The 19,537-nt window shown below is 46.7% G+C and overlaps 1 protein-coding gene across 10 annotated transcripts in view; it reads left to right on the forward strand.

The window, feature by feature from the left end:
• The window catches only part of ADGRB1 (adhesion G protein-coupled receptor B1), a 282,552-nt gene that overhangs the window by 55,028 nt on the left and 207,987 nt on the right, over positions 1-19,537 (forward strand). The gene's annotated exons all lie outside the window — the stretch shown is intronic.

Below are 19,537 nucleotides of genomic sequence, written 5' to 3' on the forward strand. Positions count from 1 at the left end.
CTTGGAAGCTTATTTTCATGTCTGCACAAGGTGTGGGACTGAAAGCTGTGGAGATTAAAATATGCAGCACAAGCAAAAAGAAGCTGGACTCCATCCATCCTTCCTCAGTAGTGTCTCTCAGACCAGATCTCAGATGGCAGAGGAGAAGTCTCTCAGTTTCATTGAAGAATATCATCAATAGGGTTGTTAGCACTTGCTTGCCTTGGAGTTTCTGAGGTGCGAGCACCAACTTGGTCAGGAATTGTGGAAGGACCACAAAATCTATCAGGGAGGCATGAAAAGGAGATTTCCTTTCCTCGTGACTGATCCAAACAGAAACTTCCTTTCTTTCCTCATTGGTCCAAACAGGAATCAAGCCAGTCTTCTAGAAATGAAACTCCCCGTTTTTCATTCCAAATTTCCCCGAGCCAACTTCCCACCGTGGCACTTCTCCAGGACACAGAGAAGTTGAGCTGTTCTATGCCGGCTTTCCCAGGAAAACATATCTTGCTGTAAATAGGTTCTCGAGAAGAAAGACCTGCATGTTTCCAGCACTGCAAAAACAACTCTCTTCATTTTTGGTAAAGCTAGGTTCTCGGAAAGAAGCTAGCCAACAAGCAATAATAAGCAGAATTCATGCAGACTCCAGTATTAAACAAAAGAGCCAGCACTCTTTCATTTTACAAACACTATTGATGGCAAATTCTGTTCCAGCTCAAGATCTGGGAATTTAATTCCACTCTCACATTGGACCCGCTGCCGGTCCCTCCGCCCCCAGCCCTTCTTTCCTCCCCAGGAATTCAATCATGTCAAGATCCAACTGCTGGCAAGGGAAACATGGAAAGGAAGAATACATCATTTTTAGAGTTTGTGTCTCCCAGACAAATTGTGACCCTCCAAGTCATGTTATTATGAAATCTATAATAATAATAGTAACAACAACTAGGAAGGGAGGGAGGACTTATGTCTGCATGCAGTAGACGCTGCAACACAATTCCTTTCTGCAGAGCGTCATCTGTGCTAATGCATCCCAAAAAAAGCTTCCTATCTGACTGCAGGCTGTGCAGAGAAATGCAAGAAAACTCCCTGGAAGATAACGGCTTGGGGCTGCAATCTTTCAGAGTTCATCAGCTAGGCAATGAGTCGAGGCTGATTGGTAGTTCAGCTGGGAGTCCACCGAGGAAGGAAGAAAAGTGGGGCTGATGTTTGGGCAGGTGATGGTCTTTTTCTTCAACTTAATATTCAGACAGTTGTTCATGGCTACCCTCCCTTTTCCTCATTTCCTAGCCTGCCTTGCTTGAATATTTGCAGATGTAACAGTAAAATACATGGTCCTGACAGCTTAGTTCACTAAAGATATGCTGGACATTTCAAAAGGCTGAGGATAGGGTGAGTGATGGGTAAACATGATGATGGATGTTGTAGCCAGTTTCAGTACCCTTGAGGTCTTAAAGGAAGTTTTTAACTGATTTGTTGCCCCAGTTCTGAGATGAAAGTTGGATCCCTTTGGATAAGGAGGAACTTATCTCACAGATCCTCACTGGACAGCTTGAAAAAAACTCACTCCCTGTAGAGGGACTCCTCAAGGTCTCAGGAAGGCTCACGGCATTGAGTCCTTAGCATTAACCACGTGCTGAGGGCCAAAAAGTCCCGTTGGTATTTCTTAGTGGACCTATTCTCCATCCATTCTTCCAGTCCTTCTTCAAGTGGATTCAACTAAATGACTTTTCCCTCCCAGGGATGAAAGTTGCCTTCTGATTTTTTTTCTCTAGTTTCTGTCTGCAGTCCTGCCAAATCTCCTTCCTCCCACCAGCCAGTCTTTGATTTCTCTTCTGAAGGTTGCTTTCAGCATATACCGTGACCCAACGGCATAAATGAGTCCCAAGGATCTATAGCAAAGATCATCCTTTACAGCTCTTCCTTTACATAAATGTAGTTTTAGGGGTGTTGACATGTAGGATTCCCCCTTCTTTAGCTACCATGTTCCTAAAACATGCCTTTTTTCCTCTCTGGAGATGGGTCAGTAAGTACCGATTTTAACCTAGAGTTTTAAATGTGCCATTCCTTTTTACTCAGAGAATCCTCTGACAATAGCACACAATATATCTATTTAACTGCATTTATCTGTATACACACATAGGTTTGCGCAGCCACGAAACCCGTAGTATTAAAGGATCCAGACTCTTCTTAGCTGGTAATTTATTGAAGCGGCATCTTAGCATAACGCCATGCCTTGTACAGTTATTGGTTCTGGCAGGGTTCTCTTTGTAATAGCTTGATCTGCTTTCTATTGAGCAAGAATGGAATTGACTGTAGGACAGCAGTGTATTTTCTAAGAGCCCAGTCTCACATTCTGAGTATCCCAGAGCACTCAATAAAGTAATGAGTTAGACTGGCAGCACAGTGACTGTGGAAAGAAACAGAATTGCCAGCTCAGCTAGGCTTATGCTTTACACATTTGGGAGTTTTGGTTTACTTTTTTTTTTTTTTTTTTTTTTTTTTTATGTGCCAGTGCTAGGCTTCTCTCTGCCCCTTTTTGCGATGAGGTGCCATGGGAGCGTAGCCCTCTTTTTGACAAAGATTCCCATCAGAGATGGGCAGGAGGATCTTGCCTGTGCTGTTTTCCCCGCAGGGTGCACGTTTGCTTTCCTCCCTCCCCACCTTCCCTAGTGCTGCAATGCAGTGTCAGCGTTGGTTGCAAGCCCAAGCCCTAGCACAGAATCTGACTCTGCCACAGTCTCCTGGCTCTGGGGAGAAGCACGAAAAACACTTGGCCCCCTCTCTCGTAGCTGCTGCAGTCTGCCTGTATGCTCCAGGAGAAAAGGCAGAGCTGGAGCTGCAAGGCAGGTTAAGGGCTCTTTTGTTTCACGTGTCCATAGTGTTTCTGCTGGGCAAGGTGAGAAAGAGCAAAAGTCAAAGCAGCAAAAGTTAAGCTTCCTATCAGTGTCTCCTGTGGGGTTTGCTGGGGGGGAAAAAACCCAACCACCCGAAAAAAACAACCCACAAACCAAAAAAACTCCAGTTCTTCTGCTGGACTTATTCCTTGTGGTTGAGAGGAACCCTGTTTTCTTGGAGGATCTGGGTGAATCTGGTGCCTGTGGGGCGTAGCCTCACCACCCTGGACTTCTGCTTTGAGCCTTGGCCTGAAATCAGCTCATTTTTCAAAAAGAAATCCAAGCAAGACACCAGGCTTGAATACCTCTGCAGTGGCAGGCATTGGGCCATGACTGTGAGCTCATCGCCTATGCCACTGTGCTTGCTTCAGGTTTCCCTGGAATGTCGTGAAAATTCATGAGCCATTCCCAACTCTGGAGACAAAACTCAGCGGCTCCAGACTGAGAGAGACTGGCAGATGAGCAATCCACGATCTGCACGGCGGTATGATTTATTACACAATTTGACCAGAGCTTCCCCTATGTTTATCAGACACAGGACCTCACCGGAGATCTTTCCTGAACCTGGGGACCAGGCTGGAGTCTTTGCCGAATGCTGATCCAGGCTTCCTGGCTCAGCCCCTCTCTTGGTATCACTCCTCACCTTCCAACACTGCTCTCGACCAGGGCAGATGGGAAATTTGAAGGATGAGTGTGACTTTGAGCACAAAAACTCCTTAACACCCATGCTGGGTGAGACCAGTGGTCTATTGAACTAGTGCCAATAGCAGATGCCTATGAGAAGAATACAGCAAAAAAGAGTAAGCGTAATGTAATCCCATCTTTGATACACGCTTCTCTTCCAGCAGTCACCGAATTAAGGATTATTATTTTTTTCTGAGCTGGAAACCGTGTCTGAACAAACACGTTCTGTCACCGTGGATGGATTATGAATCTGTGTAAACGCACCTGAAGCCCACCAGAACATTAGACCTCTAGGATGTGCCGTGGCAATGATTCCCCGTGTTTAACTGTTACGTGCTGCTTGATCAGTTCAGGATTTGTCTCCAACCCACCTTCCAACCTCCTCTCCTGTTGGTTTTTTGGGGGGTTGTAATAAAGGTCTGTGAAAACTTCATGGTCAACCTGATTTCAGCTGCAGCTGGGTTGTGTCCTCATGCAGTTAATGAACAAGAGGGAGAACAGTTCATCAGAAATTGTACAAAGTGTTTTCACTAGGAATCACTGGCCTATATAGGAGATGGACTGGGAACAAAAATTCCATTATTTCATGTAAACATTATGACAAAAATGGAAAAAACAAAGGTAAAGGAGTTCACTTGAACTGCTTGTTGCCATGGCTACTGTATCATCTAGAGTATCTGGGAGGCACACAGGATTTCATTCCCTTCCCAACTTTTTCTTTGAGTTTGGCTTTTTATTTATTCTTCTTTTTATTTTTATTTTTTATGAATAGCAAATAAGAGGGGAGATGGAGGAAGGGAGGATACTAATTGTTCATCCCAATGCTTTAAACTCAAAAATGCTTTGAGGCTGCTGATGAGATAATTGTCTGTTGTCATGTGTGAGGTCTCCCAATGCTTTCTTGTTTCTGAGACAAATAACATAACTCTTCAGAAAGTCTGTGGAGCAACATCTTCCATTATCACTGACTTCAGAGGGATGCAGGGCTGCTTATAGCATTGCACCTTGAGTTAAGTGGGATCAGTATGAATAATCTTTCTCATGCTCTCTGAGTAGGCAGCGGTCCTGAACCGAGTGGGATTTTGGGGAGGCAATGCAGAATTATATAGAATAATATTCCTTTTCCACTCTAAACACTATTTTCAAATAGAGAGGTAAGAGGCCTCCTTAAAAGCTGACAAAAGATGTTAAACTGAGAGTAAGGACCCATCTTTTGGCACCACACCTTTCCATTCAGTATTTTTTTCAGATTTTTTGAGTGCCGGTGATTTGGAGGTACCAGAGACATGAAGAGATCAGGAGGGTTATTCAGCAATGTTGCTCTTTATAGTTAATTTTCCAGCGCTAATCCAGGTTTAGGTTGAACTAACCGATCAATGATGAATCCTCTCCTCCTGGGAGGCTGTACAATATTACACAATAATACAATCTTTTAAAATTATGAGAACAATGTCTCACTAATCTGAATGTTATTGGCCAGGCCAAATAATAGAAAAAGTGTAATTACAGTAGAATTATATTGCAATTAAAATGTAATTACACTGTGGGTTCTTTTGCTCAATCAATAATTATTTCTGTTGATATAATAAGAACATTAACTGCATGAGTGAATGGTTTGTGTTAGCTCTCTGGTGTCCCTATGCTACCTGAATTGAATATACAGCATTGCAGTGACATTTACAGTATTTATTCTCAGCCACACTGTGAACCATTCAGTCACTTCTTTTGCAAGACATGAGGGGGTGTGTGCATGTGTGTGTGCACACATGTAAAATACTAATACATGTAATACGTTCTATAATTACCAATTACATTATTGCATTATTGTAAAATTATATTGCAATACTAATATCTATTGTAATGAAGTATAATTATATTACGTTTGTATTTGTGGTATTAAAGTGTGTCAGAGAACATACTTATCATAATTACACTACAATTGCTCTTTAACAAGAGTGGAATTACAGTCACCATATTATGAAATATGACAGTGTTATCTTTATACATTATTTGTATTAAAGTACAACTTAGAGGGCCTTTTAAGTGGTTATCTGCTTAAGCGGAGAATGATCTTCCACTGGTACTAGGGAACAGACCCAGAGTGAGCCCTAGCAAAGGGCTCTGGCTCAACAAGTTTTTTTGGCACGTGGTCCTGCCGGGGGGTCTGGACCCCTATTTTGGGGTTCAGTTTCTATCATCCCATGAATTGTCCTCACCGAGCAATGTTGCTGATGAATTTGTCCGTGGAAACTTATGCCTCCTCCCAAACACATGGGGACAGTAGTGTTTCACAAATGTGCCTGTGAAAGCTTGTCTGCTGGTGCAGAACTAATTGAGACACTAAGACCTTTGGACCACAGTGGCTTGTTCAAAATCATACCCTGCTGCAGATGCCTATTTCCTTCCGTGGACAGCTCAAGGAACCTCAAGTAGCCAGCTCAGATTTGCATCTCTGCCTTTTAGTCATCTAAGGGTAGTTCAAGGTAACCCTTTCTGAGTATCTTCCATCTTAACCTCAAAACCTACTGGTTAGAGCATTACATCACCAGACTGAAAATCCCCATTTCCTCAAGTCTTGGGCAACTTGTGCACTTTTCCTTAAAAAGGCTTCAGATAAAATGCACCGTATCTTTCTATATTGTAGGTCAACCCACAAGTTATAGCGGTACAATCTACTTTAACTTCTCCTTCTGGCTCTGGGATCTTCCTGCATCCTCCCCTGGGTCATTCCTTAGCCTGGAGAAGCTGGTTTGTAGATGAGGCGAGGATGCTGAGCAGAGAGGTAGGGATGCATGCACACATCTACTTCACCACCCCTGCTGCTGCTTTGGTGATCCCTGGAAAGAAGAAGGTCATGATGTGCTGCAGATTCACCTCCCAGAGCGCATGCCAAAACACTCCACCTTGTATCAGCTGTATCCATTAGTCCTTCATCTCAGGCAGGGGACACCGAGCTGGAGATCCTGCTGTCCCAAACAAAAGTTTGCTTTCCAAGATCTGGTCACTGCCCAATGGAGTCAAGACTCTGATCTATGCAACTCTTAAGCTGCCTCACCTAACCAACGCCAAAGAGGCTGAGACTGAAGCAGTCTTTCCTGATCACATTAGCAGGCAATTTTGCAGATACGTGAGCTTTTCTCAGGTCAAAATGTAGGGGTCCCCTAATGAATAGCCATTGCCATTATAGTTTATTTACTGAATTAAAATCTCAGTTTCTGGAGGAATGTATGTACTTATACGGCTTGGTCTGCCAAAGGCAGAAACAACCAACCTGAACCAACATTTACTTTCTGCAGTATTTATGATTCACCAAAACAATTGCTCTTGGCAATTTTGCAAAGCAGGAACTTTATTTCAGTAAAAATTAGTTGGACAAATATACTGTGATGTAGGCTTGGGCAAGAATGTGTCTGAGCGTGTGGGCTTCTTACAGGATATTCAAGGAGCTCCAAGCAGAGGAGGATGAATCAGGATGAATGAGGGAGAGAAAAATCAAGAAGATGCATAAAAGAGGTCTTTACAGCTGCATGAAAACAATATGTAGGCATTGAACTCAGGAATAAAGAGATGGATTCCTGGCCCCACTGATGTCAGTGAGGCTTCTTGGATTCAGTGAATAACTTTGGATCTATAATCAAAGACGGATGGTATTTATTTCCAACAAAAATGGCTACAAACTATACGAGTAAGTTCCCACACTGCTTGAGTTCAATCTCTAACTCCACCAGAGGCATCCCAAGACATAATGGTCCTAAGATATTAACTCTGGAGTTGCTGAGCATCTTCATGTCACCCCCTTTCCTTTTTTCATGTCCTGCATCTACAGTTTGCCAGTTACAGATCTTTAAAATTCAAGTCTTCTTTTTCTTCTTCATCTTCCCTGGTTTTTAACCAGCTTTTTGAGATTTTTTGGATTCATATGGCAAATCGTCACTATTTGATTCACTTGCAAAGTGGATAAAATACTGCGAAATATACTCCAGGGGATCAGCTGTTCCCATGGGCATGGAGAGATGGAGAAGATAGGTGAGGGAGCCTTCTGCCAGGGGTAGGCTGAGTTGGTGAGGTGAGATCTCTATCCTGTCCTAAATACTCTGAGTGGTTCAGAGGTATAGGGTGTGTTCAGGGTGATGTGCATAGCTAAACTCAAGCTGTGAATACAACGTAGAGAAATTATGTGACGGGTGGGAGAGCCGATGTCTGTAGTTACGTTTCAAGCAGAGCTGAACTTCTCCTTGTAAAAGTCCCGCTTCCCAGTCATCCATCTCCCCTACTGTGATGCTAAATGCCTGTAACTGCAGGGCTGGGGCACTTTTCCCATTTGTTTTTCTGGGGTCTTATTTCATCCAGCTCCTTCCCAAGCCTGTAAAGTGAGGCAACATTTCTGCCTGGCTGGTTTTTAATTGGTATTAGTTTCCAATTAATCGGAAGCCCTAATTCATAAACTTAAGAGGCGCTGATGCTGTTTTACATGAGTTTGCGTGTCCTTCCCCTTACTGGTAACTGAAGAAGGAGGATAAGATTTACCTTACAGAAGGGTTGTGACTAGAGCTGACCAGTCATTCCAGTTTCCACTGGACAGAGACTGGCTTTGTATCATTTTGGTGGGAATAAAACCAACACTACTACCACTGAAAAGAAAAAATGAAAAATATGGATCCTGCAATGACACAGTGACCCTCATGTTCCTGCCATTCATTTTTGGTCCATGGTAGAAATTGCTGTTGCTGAACTTTTTTACAAGGTTGCCAGGGTCTGCGGTTGGCCCTCCAAGTTCAGTGGTCTTTCTCTTAAGCTGGATGTGCTGGGAAAGCTTCTTGTAGAGCTGGATTCAATCAAAGTTTGCAAGACCAGAGACATTTCCAAAAAAGTACACAGGGTTCACATAACCGTATTTTCTCACTGAAACTTTGTTCTGCTGTAAAATTTGCTGCTGACTTGTACTTTTATTACCTGAGTTATACAATATGCTTCAAGATCCCCAGAATGGCAAGGACCATAGAAGAGCAACGTAGCAGTATTAGCTGTTTGCCACAATCCGTGTCCAGGATTGCTATGCTTTCCCTGCGGCAGGTGAAACGGCAAAGAAGCAAATAAGAATTTCACCCAGTGCTGTTAGGAGTGAGTGGGCGGACAGAACCATTTTCACCAGGGTCCCTCTGACTAGTGTGGACCTGAAACAGCACCGTTTCTGCTCAAAATAGCATGCCACAGGCAGAGACATTTTGTTTTTGCTAAAAGCAAACAGAGTTGCTAAGAAACGACTATTGCAGAGACGGAAATCCACAAAAGGTTTTACAGTTGCCGAATTGTGCGTGCTGGATGGAGTGGCTTGGCAAACATGGATATACAGACAGCAGAGAGGAGCCAGCCAATTCCCTAGCTAAGTGTGGTCCTTCTAGCAGGAAACCCATAAGTTACTTCTAACATCTTGCCTCCACTGTGCATATTGCTCATGGGGACCGACAAGCCAAAGGTATAAGAGGGGCAGGGCAGACCAGAGGATTTGCGAAGCTGGAAGGACTTAGCGGGTAGCAAGCTTTGAAGTATATATGCTCCAGTGTTCCTGTCTCTCAAAGCTGGGAGCAGCAAAGGAGATTGTTGTGGTTTAACCCCAGCAACTAAGCACCACCCAGCCGCTCGCTCACTCCCCCCATGTTGGGATGGGAGAGAGAATCAGAAGAGTTAAAGTGAGAAAACTCGTGGGTTGAGATAAAGACAGTTTAATAGGTAAAGTAAAAGCCACACATGCAAGAAAAGGAAAGTAAGAAATTCATTCCCCGCTTCCCATGGGCAGGCAGGTGTTCAGCCACCTCCAGGACAGCAGGGCTCCAGCACATGTAACGGTGACTTGGGAAGACAAACGTCATCATTCCAAACATCCCCCTCTTCCTTCTTCTTCCCCCAGCTGTATATGCTGAGCACGACGTCCTATGGTCTGAAATATCCCTTTGGTCAGTTGGGATCAGCTGTCCCAGTTGTGTCCCCTCCCAAATCCTTGTGCCCCCCCAGCCTCCTCGCTGGTGGGGTGGGATGAGAAGCAGAAAAGCCCTTGGCTCTGTGTAAGCACTGCTCAGCAGTAACACCGTTTTCAGCACAAACCCAAAACATAGCCCCATACCAGCTAGAAAATTAGTTCTATCCCAGCCAAAACCAGCACAGGAGTTTAGTGGGTGGTTACAGTCCTCATCTTTGCTCGTGAAGGTCCAGCCATGGCAGCCCTTTCTTTGTACTTTGTTTCTTGGAGCTCCAAGGACAAGTCGTGAAGTTGTGTGTGTGCCTCCATCAGTAATGGCTATTCTTTAGACTCTGGTCACGGTGCCCCACTATGATGACGGTCCGTGACCCTGTTGGTACCAACTTCCCCAGCGTGTGAGAACACCTCCCCGTGTTTAAGTCACCGTGGCACTTCTGGAGAGAGTAGTTATCTGTTGCTACCCAGGAGTCAGGTTTTTACCTCCACTATGTCCCATATGAGGCAGTCAAATCTCAGCTACCTCAATTTCCTATGCTAGGAGAAGAGATCTTACATAACTTTCTTATCAGATGATAAATGACAGATGCACTGTATCCTAAAGGTAGCTGCATTTTATCATGTTCATGACTGTGTGCATGGGGTTTCTCCGTGAATGATGCTTAGAGAGCAGTGTGGATGGAAAAGATTGCTGAAATATGAGACATTCAAGGGATTGCTGTCCCCTACTGGGGCATGGTGCATGTTTTAAAGCTTGGGAAATGAGAGATGATCACTACCTGTAACAGCTCAAGAGCCATCCCTGCTCTCCAGTGCATTGCTGTTATTGTTAGGTATGCTCTTCAGGAAGGTGGGCTTGAGGAAAAAAAAAAAAAAAAAAGAAAGAAATATTAAAATAGAAGATAGAAGCAAAGCAAACTAACACTGAGCCAATCCGATTAATAAGGGATGCCAGGAGTTGGTGTTAATTTGTGTCTGATTTAAAGTGCCTGGTGGGTGGAGAGAGAACAGCCCACAAGAAGCAGCTGGGCTCCTTTTCCATCCCCCAACCCTGCTGTTGGTGCGGCGTGGTGGGGGAAAGAGGAGCACACAATCAGGCGATTCATCCCCACGCTGTCGCACTTTGCAAAGGCAAAGGAGAAGAAGGGAAGGAGGGAGAGGGAGAGAGAAAAAAAGCAGCAATCCAGTTTAGGCAGCAAACATTATGCTTCTGCTCGCCTAACCAGGATCGACCCATCCTATCCGTGTTCACCGGCCCCGCGTGAGATGCCAATGAGCAGCCCTGACAAAAAGGAGGAGCTGGATTCATGTTTTTCCTCATCTGGTTGTTTGGGTCAGGCATGCTGAGTGATGAAGGGAGTGCTCTAATCAGCCGTGGTGGGGCTCGCAGGATTCACAGTCTTCTCTCAAGGCCAAGGTCCCCAATTTATGTGCAGAGCTGGGTAAGACAGAGCCAAGCTCCTCCATTGACGTGGCTCCAATGCAAAGGGCCACCTGAACCAACAGAGGTGGTACCTGGATCTGTTCCCCATGGGGAGATCTCTACCACCAGTTCTTCCAGTGAAACCCAAGAGGACAAACCCTTTACTGGTGCTCTCCATTCACCCCCTCTGAGGCTACGTCTCTCCTCGTAAATAAACGAGGGATTAAACGCGGGCATGAGTGTGGTCCTGTGATTACCCAGACCGTTTAATTACTTGCATGCTTTGTGGTGCAGTTTTGGCCCAAGAAGGTGCCAGGACACAGTCTGGTAGATGGTTGAGCCAAGGGACTCTCTCCTGCAGGTCTGTGGGATTAGGCCAGCCTGTTTTGCAGGGGAGGAGAGCCGAGGTATGTGGCTGCAAGCTGTGCCATGCTTGGCCCCAGAGCCAAAGAACAGCCCCTGCTCTGTTTCGTTCAGTAGTATAGACATAGCCTGTGGAGACAGACAGCAAAAAGGGCAAATTAGCATTTAGTTGGCATGTGAATTTCTGTTCTTTAGGAACAAAAGGAGGGCCATCTGCTCATTGTGTCTCACACGAGGTGGGGGCTGTCGTTTGCAACCAACCTGTGCTGGATTTCAGCCTGCCACTCAACGTGGAGATGCCGCAGGCCCTCCGGGTATTGTCCTGGGAGACTTAGGACATCCACTGTGCCCCACTGTGCTGGGTCAACCTACTCTCTGGGAAAAAAAAGGCAATGATCCTCATCTCCTGGCACCTTCCTAGAAGGACTGCTCATCTCTCCTGTTTTTCCTGGCTTACCGAGGCTGGTTCCTGGGCTGCACATGTGGTTTGTTATCGCAGGGCTGCTCGGGAACACCTGGGTCCGTGCATGCTACTACAGCGAGGTTTCTTTAAACAGTGCTGGGCTGAAAGAAGAAGGAACAGTCTCAAAATCTTTCTCTGGAGGAAATGGGAAGCAGAAGAATTGCCTGCACGTGGCTTTGTAGATGGGGTCCCCTCCTAGGTCTTAGGTAGAAACCTAAATCTGAGCCTTGCCTGTTCAGACTTCCAGCTCCCCTCCGGCTCTTCACTCCAGTCCTGTCTCCCTGTCCTCTGAGCCAGAAATGAAAACCCATACAAATGAAGGAGCATGTGAAAATCACAGATCCTGCTGTCATCCCTGTGATGAAGCACCACCCGAGCCCTTCTCAGAATAAATATAAACCATCCTCCTTCAATCCTTCATCTTCATCATGGCTGCACACAGACAGCTAACTAACCCCAGCCCCAAACCAGCACATTCTCAATGCCACACAAATCACTCCATAACATCCTCTATCATCTCCTGTGATTAAATAAAGCCCAAGAAAGTGAGAAGAGAGGAGTCCTTTGCTTCCCAATAACCCCCATGCTTACCCCTCACCAGTAAGCCATCTTCCCTCCCATGTCACATCACTCAAGGGTTCCTGGAGAGAAGACTGAAAAGGGGAAAAGCGTACATCTGTGCCGTTTATGCAAATCCTGAACTGCTTGTCATGAGGCTGATAGATGAGATGCAAGGAATAATCCAGCTCGTTAGCGCTTGTGCTATGATTGCATCCCTCTGCCAGCCTGTCTACGTTCGAGCATCTTAGAATTTGTTATAGGGGAGCCTGGAAGGCAGTCTCTGCCCTGAGGAATCTGCAAGGAAAAAGGGGATTCTCCAGGGAGCAGAGCAGGCAGGCACCCTTTGCTGCCAAGCATGACACTCCACAAAGGTTTAGGTCGGGGCAGATGATCATCCCAATGTCTGTTCTCCCAAGCAGTATAATGGCATCATGCAGGACACAGCAGACTGAACAGGAGGACATGGATCAGGTCAACCCATTTTGGTAGAGGAGTTTAGCAATATGGATGTGACTCGTGACACTCCGTTTAGTTTCAGGCTCTGCCCATGGTTTGTTTAGCAGTACGGACATACGGCTTGTGGCTTAGGGGTGGTTACTAATATCCCTGTACCTCTCTATAATAAAGGCAAGAATGGTTATTTAGGGAAGGAGCAAAGGTCATAGAGTCACAGAATCATGGGGCGGTTTGGTTTCGAACGGATCTTTAAAGATCATCTATTCCACACAACCCCTGCAATAGGCAGGGACATCTGCAGCTAGATCAGGTTGCTCAAAGCCCCATCCAACCCGACCTTGAACATCTTCAGGGACAGGGCATCCGCAGCTTCTCTAGGCAACCTGGTCCAGTGTCTCACCACCCTCATTGTAAAAAATTTCTTCTTCATAGCCAGGCTAAACCTACTGTCGTTCAGTTTAAAACCGTTAGCCCTTGTCTTGTCACTACAGGCCTTGGTAAAAAGCCTCTCTCCATCTTTCTTATAAGCCCTCTTTATATATTGAAAGACTGCAATTAGGTCTCCCCGGAGCCCTCCAGGCTGAACAACCCCAACTCTCTCAGCCTTTCTTCATAGGAGAGGTGTTCCAGCCCTCTGATTGCTTTTGTATCCCTCCTCTGGACCCGCTCCAACAGGTCCATGTCTTTCTTGTGCTGAGGACCCCAGAGCTGGATGCAGTGCTCCAGGGGGATCACACCAGAGTGGAGTAGAGGGGAAGACTCACCTCCCTTGACCTGCTGGCCATGCTTCTTTTGATGCAGCCCAAGATATAATTGACTTTCTGGGCTGCAAGAGCACGTTGCTGGCTTATGTCCAATTTTTATCCACCAGTATCCCCAAGTCCTTCTCCGCAGAGCTGCGCTCAATCCATTCACCTGCCAGCCTGTATTGATATTGGGGATTGCCCTGACCCAGAGCCATCCAAGTCCATCCGAATGCACAATGAAAGACTGAAGGAAAGGCAAAGAAGAGTAGACACTTCTGAGACTGGCAGTTGCATCCAGACCATCGTGTTTAATAGGAACTGATAGACTTGTCCTCCACAAATTCTCTAATCCATTTTGGCACTCTTTTATACATTTAGCCTCCGCAGCATCCCGTGGCAATGAGGTCCCCAATTGAATTATGAGCTGTGTGAAAAAGTACTTCCTTCTGTTTGTGCGTGGCCTTTGGGGCCAGTAAGGATGGCTTTCTGCGTCATGAGGCTTAATTCACTGCTGTTCCCCATGTCCCTCGAGGACCTTGGAGACAAGGTGCTGTAGAAATGCACCTATTTATCATTCTTTTGTTTTGTAAGTTCAGGTTGCAGACTTCTGCTGCTTCAAGGTCATGGCTGGATCCAACACCACTGAAACTTGGGGCTTTAAAGGGGATCTGGTATGTTCCTGATACTCTCCACCTTCAGGGTCTGTGCTCAACTTGATAGAAAGGTCCCACACTCTGGTCAAGCTCAGGTATTTCTACCGTCTCCATGCCACAGGGAAGTTTGGTATCAGAAGATTTCAAAGCCCCTTATTTCAGACTGTGTAGAAGCAGCCGGAATCACTCCCATAGCTAGCACTGTCCTGTAGGTCAAGTTCTCTTGTGCTGCTCACTCCACGGAGAGTGAAAGTAAAGCAAACGAGGGTCACAGTTCTGCTTTTACTGAAAGGACCTGTATTTGATGTGTCTCTTGTAGCCACAACCTGAATCTCCATCTTCCTCCTGCTGAGAGGTACAGGAAAATTGCAAATCTGAGCAATACCATCTTACAGTCCTTCTGTGTGCAATTTAAAGACATCCTCACTGGGCATTGGTAACTGAATGCCTAAAATTATGAGCTGAATTCCTGTTGTCAAAAGGGGAAACATTCCCAATCCAGTTTTAACTGTGCTGAGGCAGCAGCATTCAAAAACTGAGCACGATGCACCTTCAGGGTTGCTGTAAAATTGGACCCTGATGTAGCCTTTCCTTCTTTTCCCAGCTGCTGCCTAGGAAATCTATCTCCATCATTGGGGTAGTGTCAGTGCTGTTTATCAGATGGGGAAACTGAGGCACGGTGATTGAGAGAGAGCACAAAGTCGCGAAAGGAGTCAGATGAAGAGCACGCATTAAAATTTCTGTACATCCAGGGCTGGTCAAAGGCTTCTGGTTGTGGTCATCCCCTGTTGCTGATCATACCCACTCATGTAAGGAGCTGAAGGGCAGCAAAGTAGAAATCTACTTTCCTGGTGCTGGGACAAGCACCAGGACTTGAGCTAGTGCACATCCTAGTCTGGAGCTGGTTGCAAAAACAGCTACTTGGGTTTTCATCCTTTTTTTCTCCTTTCCTTTGGCCAGCCCAGCTCCAGGCTGCCGCGGGGCAGGCAAAGGGCTGAATCCAGTTGGTATTCAGTCCCAGGGGGTCTGGACAGACTGGGCAGGAGCAGAACTCCAGATGCCTTGGCCAAGGCACCAGCTTTTCCTTCATCCTCTGTAGCCATCTCTGCACCAGTAAGTCCAGAGGGCCAGTACATGGCCTGAAACACTGTCCCATCACTGCCTACGCATCTCAGGACACTTTCTGGCAAGGTTTTGGCCCCAGCCAACAACAACCACCCCTGGGCAGAGGTCAGGAGAGAGCATTAGGCACTGTGGCAAGGCTGTCCTGCTTTGGGCGATAGGCAATTTAGCCACGTGGACGTGAGCTATGTCAAGGCTCTCGGCCTCAGGGGCCAGAAAATGAGCCCTGGTGCATATGATTTATGCGGGATGCATAAGCGAGCAACGTCAGGATGTGTACTCGGCTCTGGCTCGTGCATGTGCGACCCCATGAATCGCAAAGCCCAGTTTTGGATTTGCCAACCACTGCTCTGCCACGTGCTCATGCAAACCTGAGCCTCAGCATGAACAGACAGCCCCCCCCTAAACATCCCCTCGCCCCAGGGGGGCTCCCACTTAGCTCCCCAGCTAACGCCAGTGCTTTTAACCTCCAGCTGAATTTCCAATCAATCGCATCGCGGTGCCCCGCATGAATGAGCGGCGATGGAAGCGGTCTAGCCCCCGCCTGCTTTCTGCCATTCATTAGGATGACCTTGCCCTCAGAGGCCCTCTTGTATAACCCTCACACCCAGGAGCAAGGTGGGAGCAGAGGGGAAAAGACCCCAAAAGGTTGGCCGCGGAGCACTAACGGGCAGAAATAAAGCAACAGGGGAAGCGGGAGTTTCCTAGGATTTGCTGGTGTAGAATCCAGGGTGTTTTTTGGCAATGTGCATTGCTCCTCAGGTACCGCTGGTGGGGATGGCTGGGAGCTAGGGCAGTCAGAGGGTATGTTTGATGGAGGAAAGGCTCCATCAGAAGAGCTGTGTATTCCCCTGGGGGTGAGGAAATGCCTGGGAACAGTGTGGAGCAATGACCAGCCTAAACTCACAGCAGATTGTACCTTACCACTGTTAACTAGAGTTTAAATCTACTTTGCTAATGGGAAACTGAGGCAGAGAAAGATGTAACGTCATGATGACCTCCATCAGCTGCCTTCTGCCAAGAACCCCGTAGGCTCCTTCACTTTACTATGCAATGGCATCTAACCCATCCCTCTGTCATGCAGTCCTTGAGAAATTCCCAGTCCTGGGAGTACTCCCAGCAGGCCACGCCAGTGACATTGTACCCACGTAGAGGAAAGCTGAGGACAAAAACACAGCTGCAGTTCAGGCTGAGGTGATGTTTAAAAGACACCAAGTACACACATGACATCTGTCTGAGGCTGTGTTGGACCCAACAGAAGGTGCTGGTGAGCCCTGAGCCCACTCCCCTCCGGCAGCCACATCTGGGACCAGATTTAGCACATCTGGCCCTCCTTGTCTGCTGGGCTTTTCTCTACAGAAGTTTTATCGGGTCCTAGATTTTAGGGTCCAGTCTTTCTGCTCAGCTGTCTCCTGATCCCACTCACTGCAAAAAAACCATGCAGAGCCAGGAACTGAGCCTGAGCTGCCTACACCCCTGCCTGAGAGTTTTACCTATGGGCCCATCTTCAATTAACATGATCTGGAGCAGTCTTTAAGGTTGTTAATCTCAACTCAGGATGAAATCCTAGTGGGTTGGAAATGAGTCACCATCTTCAGCACTTTGCTGGCGCTTTTCAGATCACAGAGCACTAGAGAAAAGCAGAGGATGCTTCATACATCTATCTTCTCAGGTGGGAAAACCGAAGCATGGATTGGCAGAGATGCTTAACTGAGAGGGTGCACAAATCTTGGAGCCAGGATTAAAATCTGGCCTCTGGCTCCCCCTGATAGTGTCTCCCTATCTGGCCAGTGCTGAAGGTGATCAGAGATGGAATAGTTCAACCAAAGCTCAGGGGCTTTGGAGTTTCCTCATTGTGGTTGAAAGCTTCTTGGGACATCCTAGTATGATCCATTTCTATATATCACCTCTCAGCCCTCCCTTTCCCCAAATCCCCACTTCCAGCCTTTGAAAATCAAAATGGGACCAGGATTCTGACCCCACAAGCCAAGCCCCATCACAGGATCAAATATTTCCCACCCTATTCATGCTGCTCCTGCAGGCTGTTACACGTCTGCTGGAGTCCACCCCTAAAGTGGGTGCCTTTCCAGATTGGAGCTGAAAGAGATTTGGGATGAAGGATGCTAGTGTGTATAAATATCATTTATTAACACAGCAGGCAGGTGAGAATCAGGCTTTCTCTGCACTCAGGAGACTGAGATGGATAGAAGCAGTGGGCAGTACATCAGTCTCTACAGCAGTGGAGCAAATATGCCAGATTGGAAGGGTCTATGCAGAAAAATGTTTTTGCCAAGTGAAACAGCAGGAGGGGAGCAGGGTTGAACTCTCATCTATCTGACCCTTGTCTGCTTTTCTTTGCTTCCCATTGGGGTTTTGTCTGAGTTCAGCTCTCAGCATTTGGTCCAAAGGTAGATCTGACCAGAGTAGATCCAGACCTGGGGAGCTCCAGCTGGAACTGCTTTAGCAGCCTTTCCAGGATACAGTCCCTGTCTGAAATGTCTCACCAGAGAATGGATGTGCATTGAAGTCAGGGTGAGACCTAAAGCACTTCCCAATCCTGCAATACCCACCAAGTCATCCTTTTGCTCCTTCAGGTCCTAGTTTTCACTAGATTCTGCTGTGCCAGAAAATAAGCACAAACCTCTATAGATAAACTGTTGCTGGGAAGTGCCAGAGTCAAGTAAATACTCACAGAAAACAGAAAATGCATCATTAAGAACAATACTAAGGAAAAACCTGATTTTGAGCACCAATTTTATGGAAGAGGCACTGCTCTGGGACTTGTCCAAGCACCATCCCTCTTTAGGTGCTGTCTAGGGCTAACGCCTCTCCTTGCAGCCCAGTAGAGCCACTGCAGCCAAACGACAGCCAGGTCCAAGCTCTCCTTGACTCCTCTATGTTCTGTCGGTTCACAGATGCCACCGTGTTTTTCCAGGCATTTCCACCGTGCTTCACTCACTCGCCTCGGTAGCAAAAAGAAGATTTCCAGGAGATTGCAGCTTCTTTTTTTTTTTTTGCTTTTTTTTTTTTTTTTTTTCCTGCTAGCAGTTCCCTGTGAATAAGGACAGAGCATACTCATTTCCCGTGTTTTCTCACAGTGGCAAGGGATTGAGCTTTTCAGAGCCAGGCGATTTTCTGCCTCCGGCAAAAGGGATATTTTGTTTGATATCTGGGGACTTCTTACAGGGAAATGGGAAGCCCCAGGAAAGGAGGATTAGTTTGATGAGAGTGGTTTTCACCCTGCTGGGATGTCAGCCGTGTACCAAGGTCAGGAGAAGGAAAAGCAGAGGGAAGTAAATCTTGGACGATAGCACATCTGAGGGGGTGGGCAGAGAGAGGGGAGTTGGGGTACAGCTGAGTTAGTGGGGAAAGATCAGGGTGAAGGTGTTGGGAGAGGTCCTACAGGCAGCAGTGGGGAAGGATGCCCTCTCTGCAGTCATTGTTTTGATTTTTTTTCCTCTTTTTTTTTTTTTTTCCATGGAGTGTTTGAGTGTGTGTGTGTATTTGTGTGTATGTCTAAGGGTGCCCTCCATTGGCCAGATCCAGGGTGCTGCACCAAAAGTCCTGTGTCACCAGCATGAGCGAGGAAGGTGGTAGATACACAACCGTGGAGGTTGCCCTTCCTGCGTGGGAGGACTCTGGACAGTGCACAGACTCTGCAAAGCAGGGCACGTCGCAGCACTGCCGGCATTTCATGGGCTCCTCCTGCTCGTGCAGAGCTGAAATCCTTATGCTGGGGCACAGCTACAAAGTCGGACACATCAGTTTGGAGATATCCATCTGGAAGGTCTTGGTGGGACGGGGTGAATCGGCACACGGGGATATTCGTAGACAGAGGGTGAAGGCAGTTGTAGGCAGAGTCAGGGGATGCTCTGATCCCTCCCTGGTCACACATGTCCCACGTGCATCCCCATGTCCCATGTGCATCCTCAGGATGGGCATGGAGTGTGCTTGGGACATACAAATGTGTGGAGAAAGCAAAAAGGGACATGGGGGTGGTGGAAAACTCCAGTCTCAGGCCTGGATCATCTTGGTTTACGATTACTGCAGGAAAATAGGGTGCACCTAAAACAGCTCACCACAGCTTGCAGGCTCCAAAATTCACTGGGACCAGTGCAAACTGGATGCCTAAACCCTTTGGGCAGCCCAGGTGCCAAGTGTAAGATATGATTCAGTGCCTGCTGGTTTTGTTTAAGCTGTGAAGGTCTGTCTCAGATTG

This window comes from Accipiter gentilis, chromosome 2 (assembly GCF_929443795.1).
Source record: "Accipiter gentilis chromosome 2, bAccGen1.1, whole genome shotgun sequence".
Lineage (NCBI taxonomy): Eukaryota > Metazoa > Chordata > Aves > Accipitriformes > Accipitridae > Astur > Astur gentilis.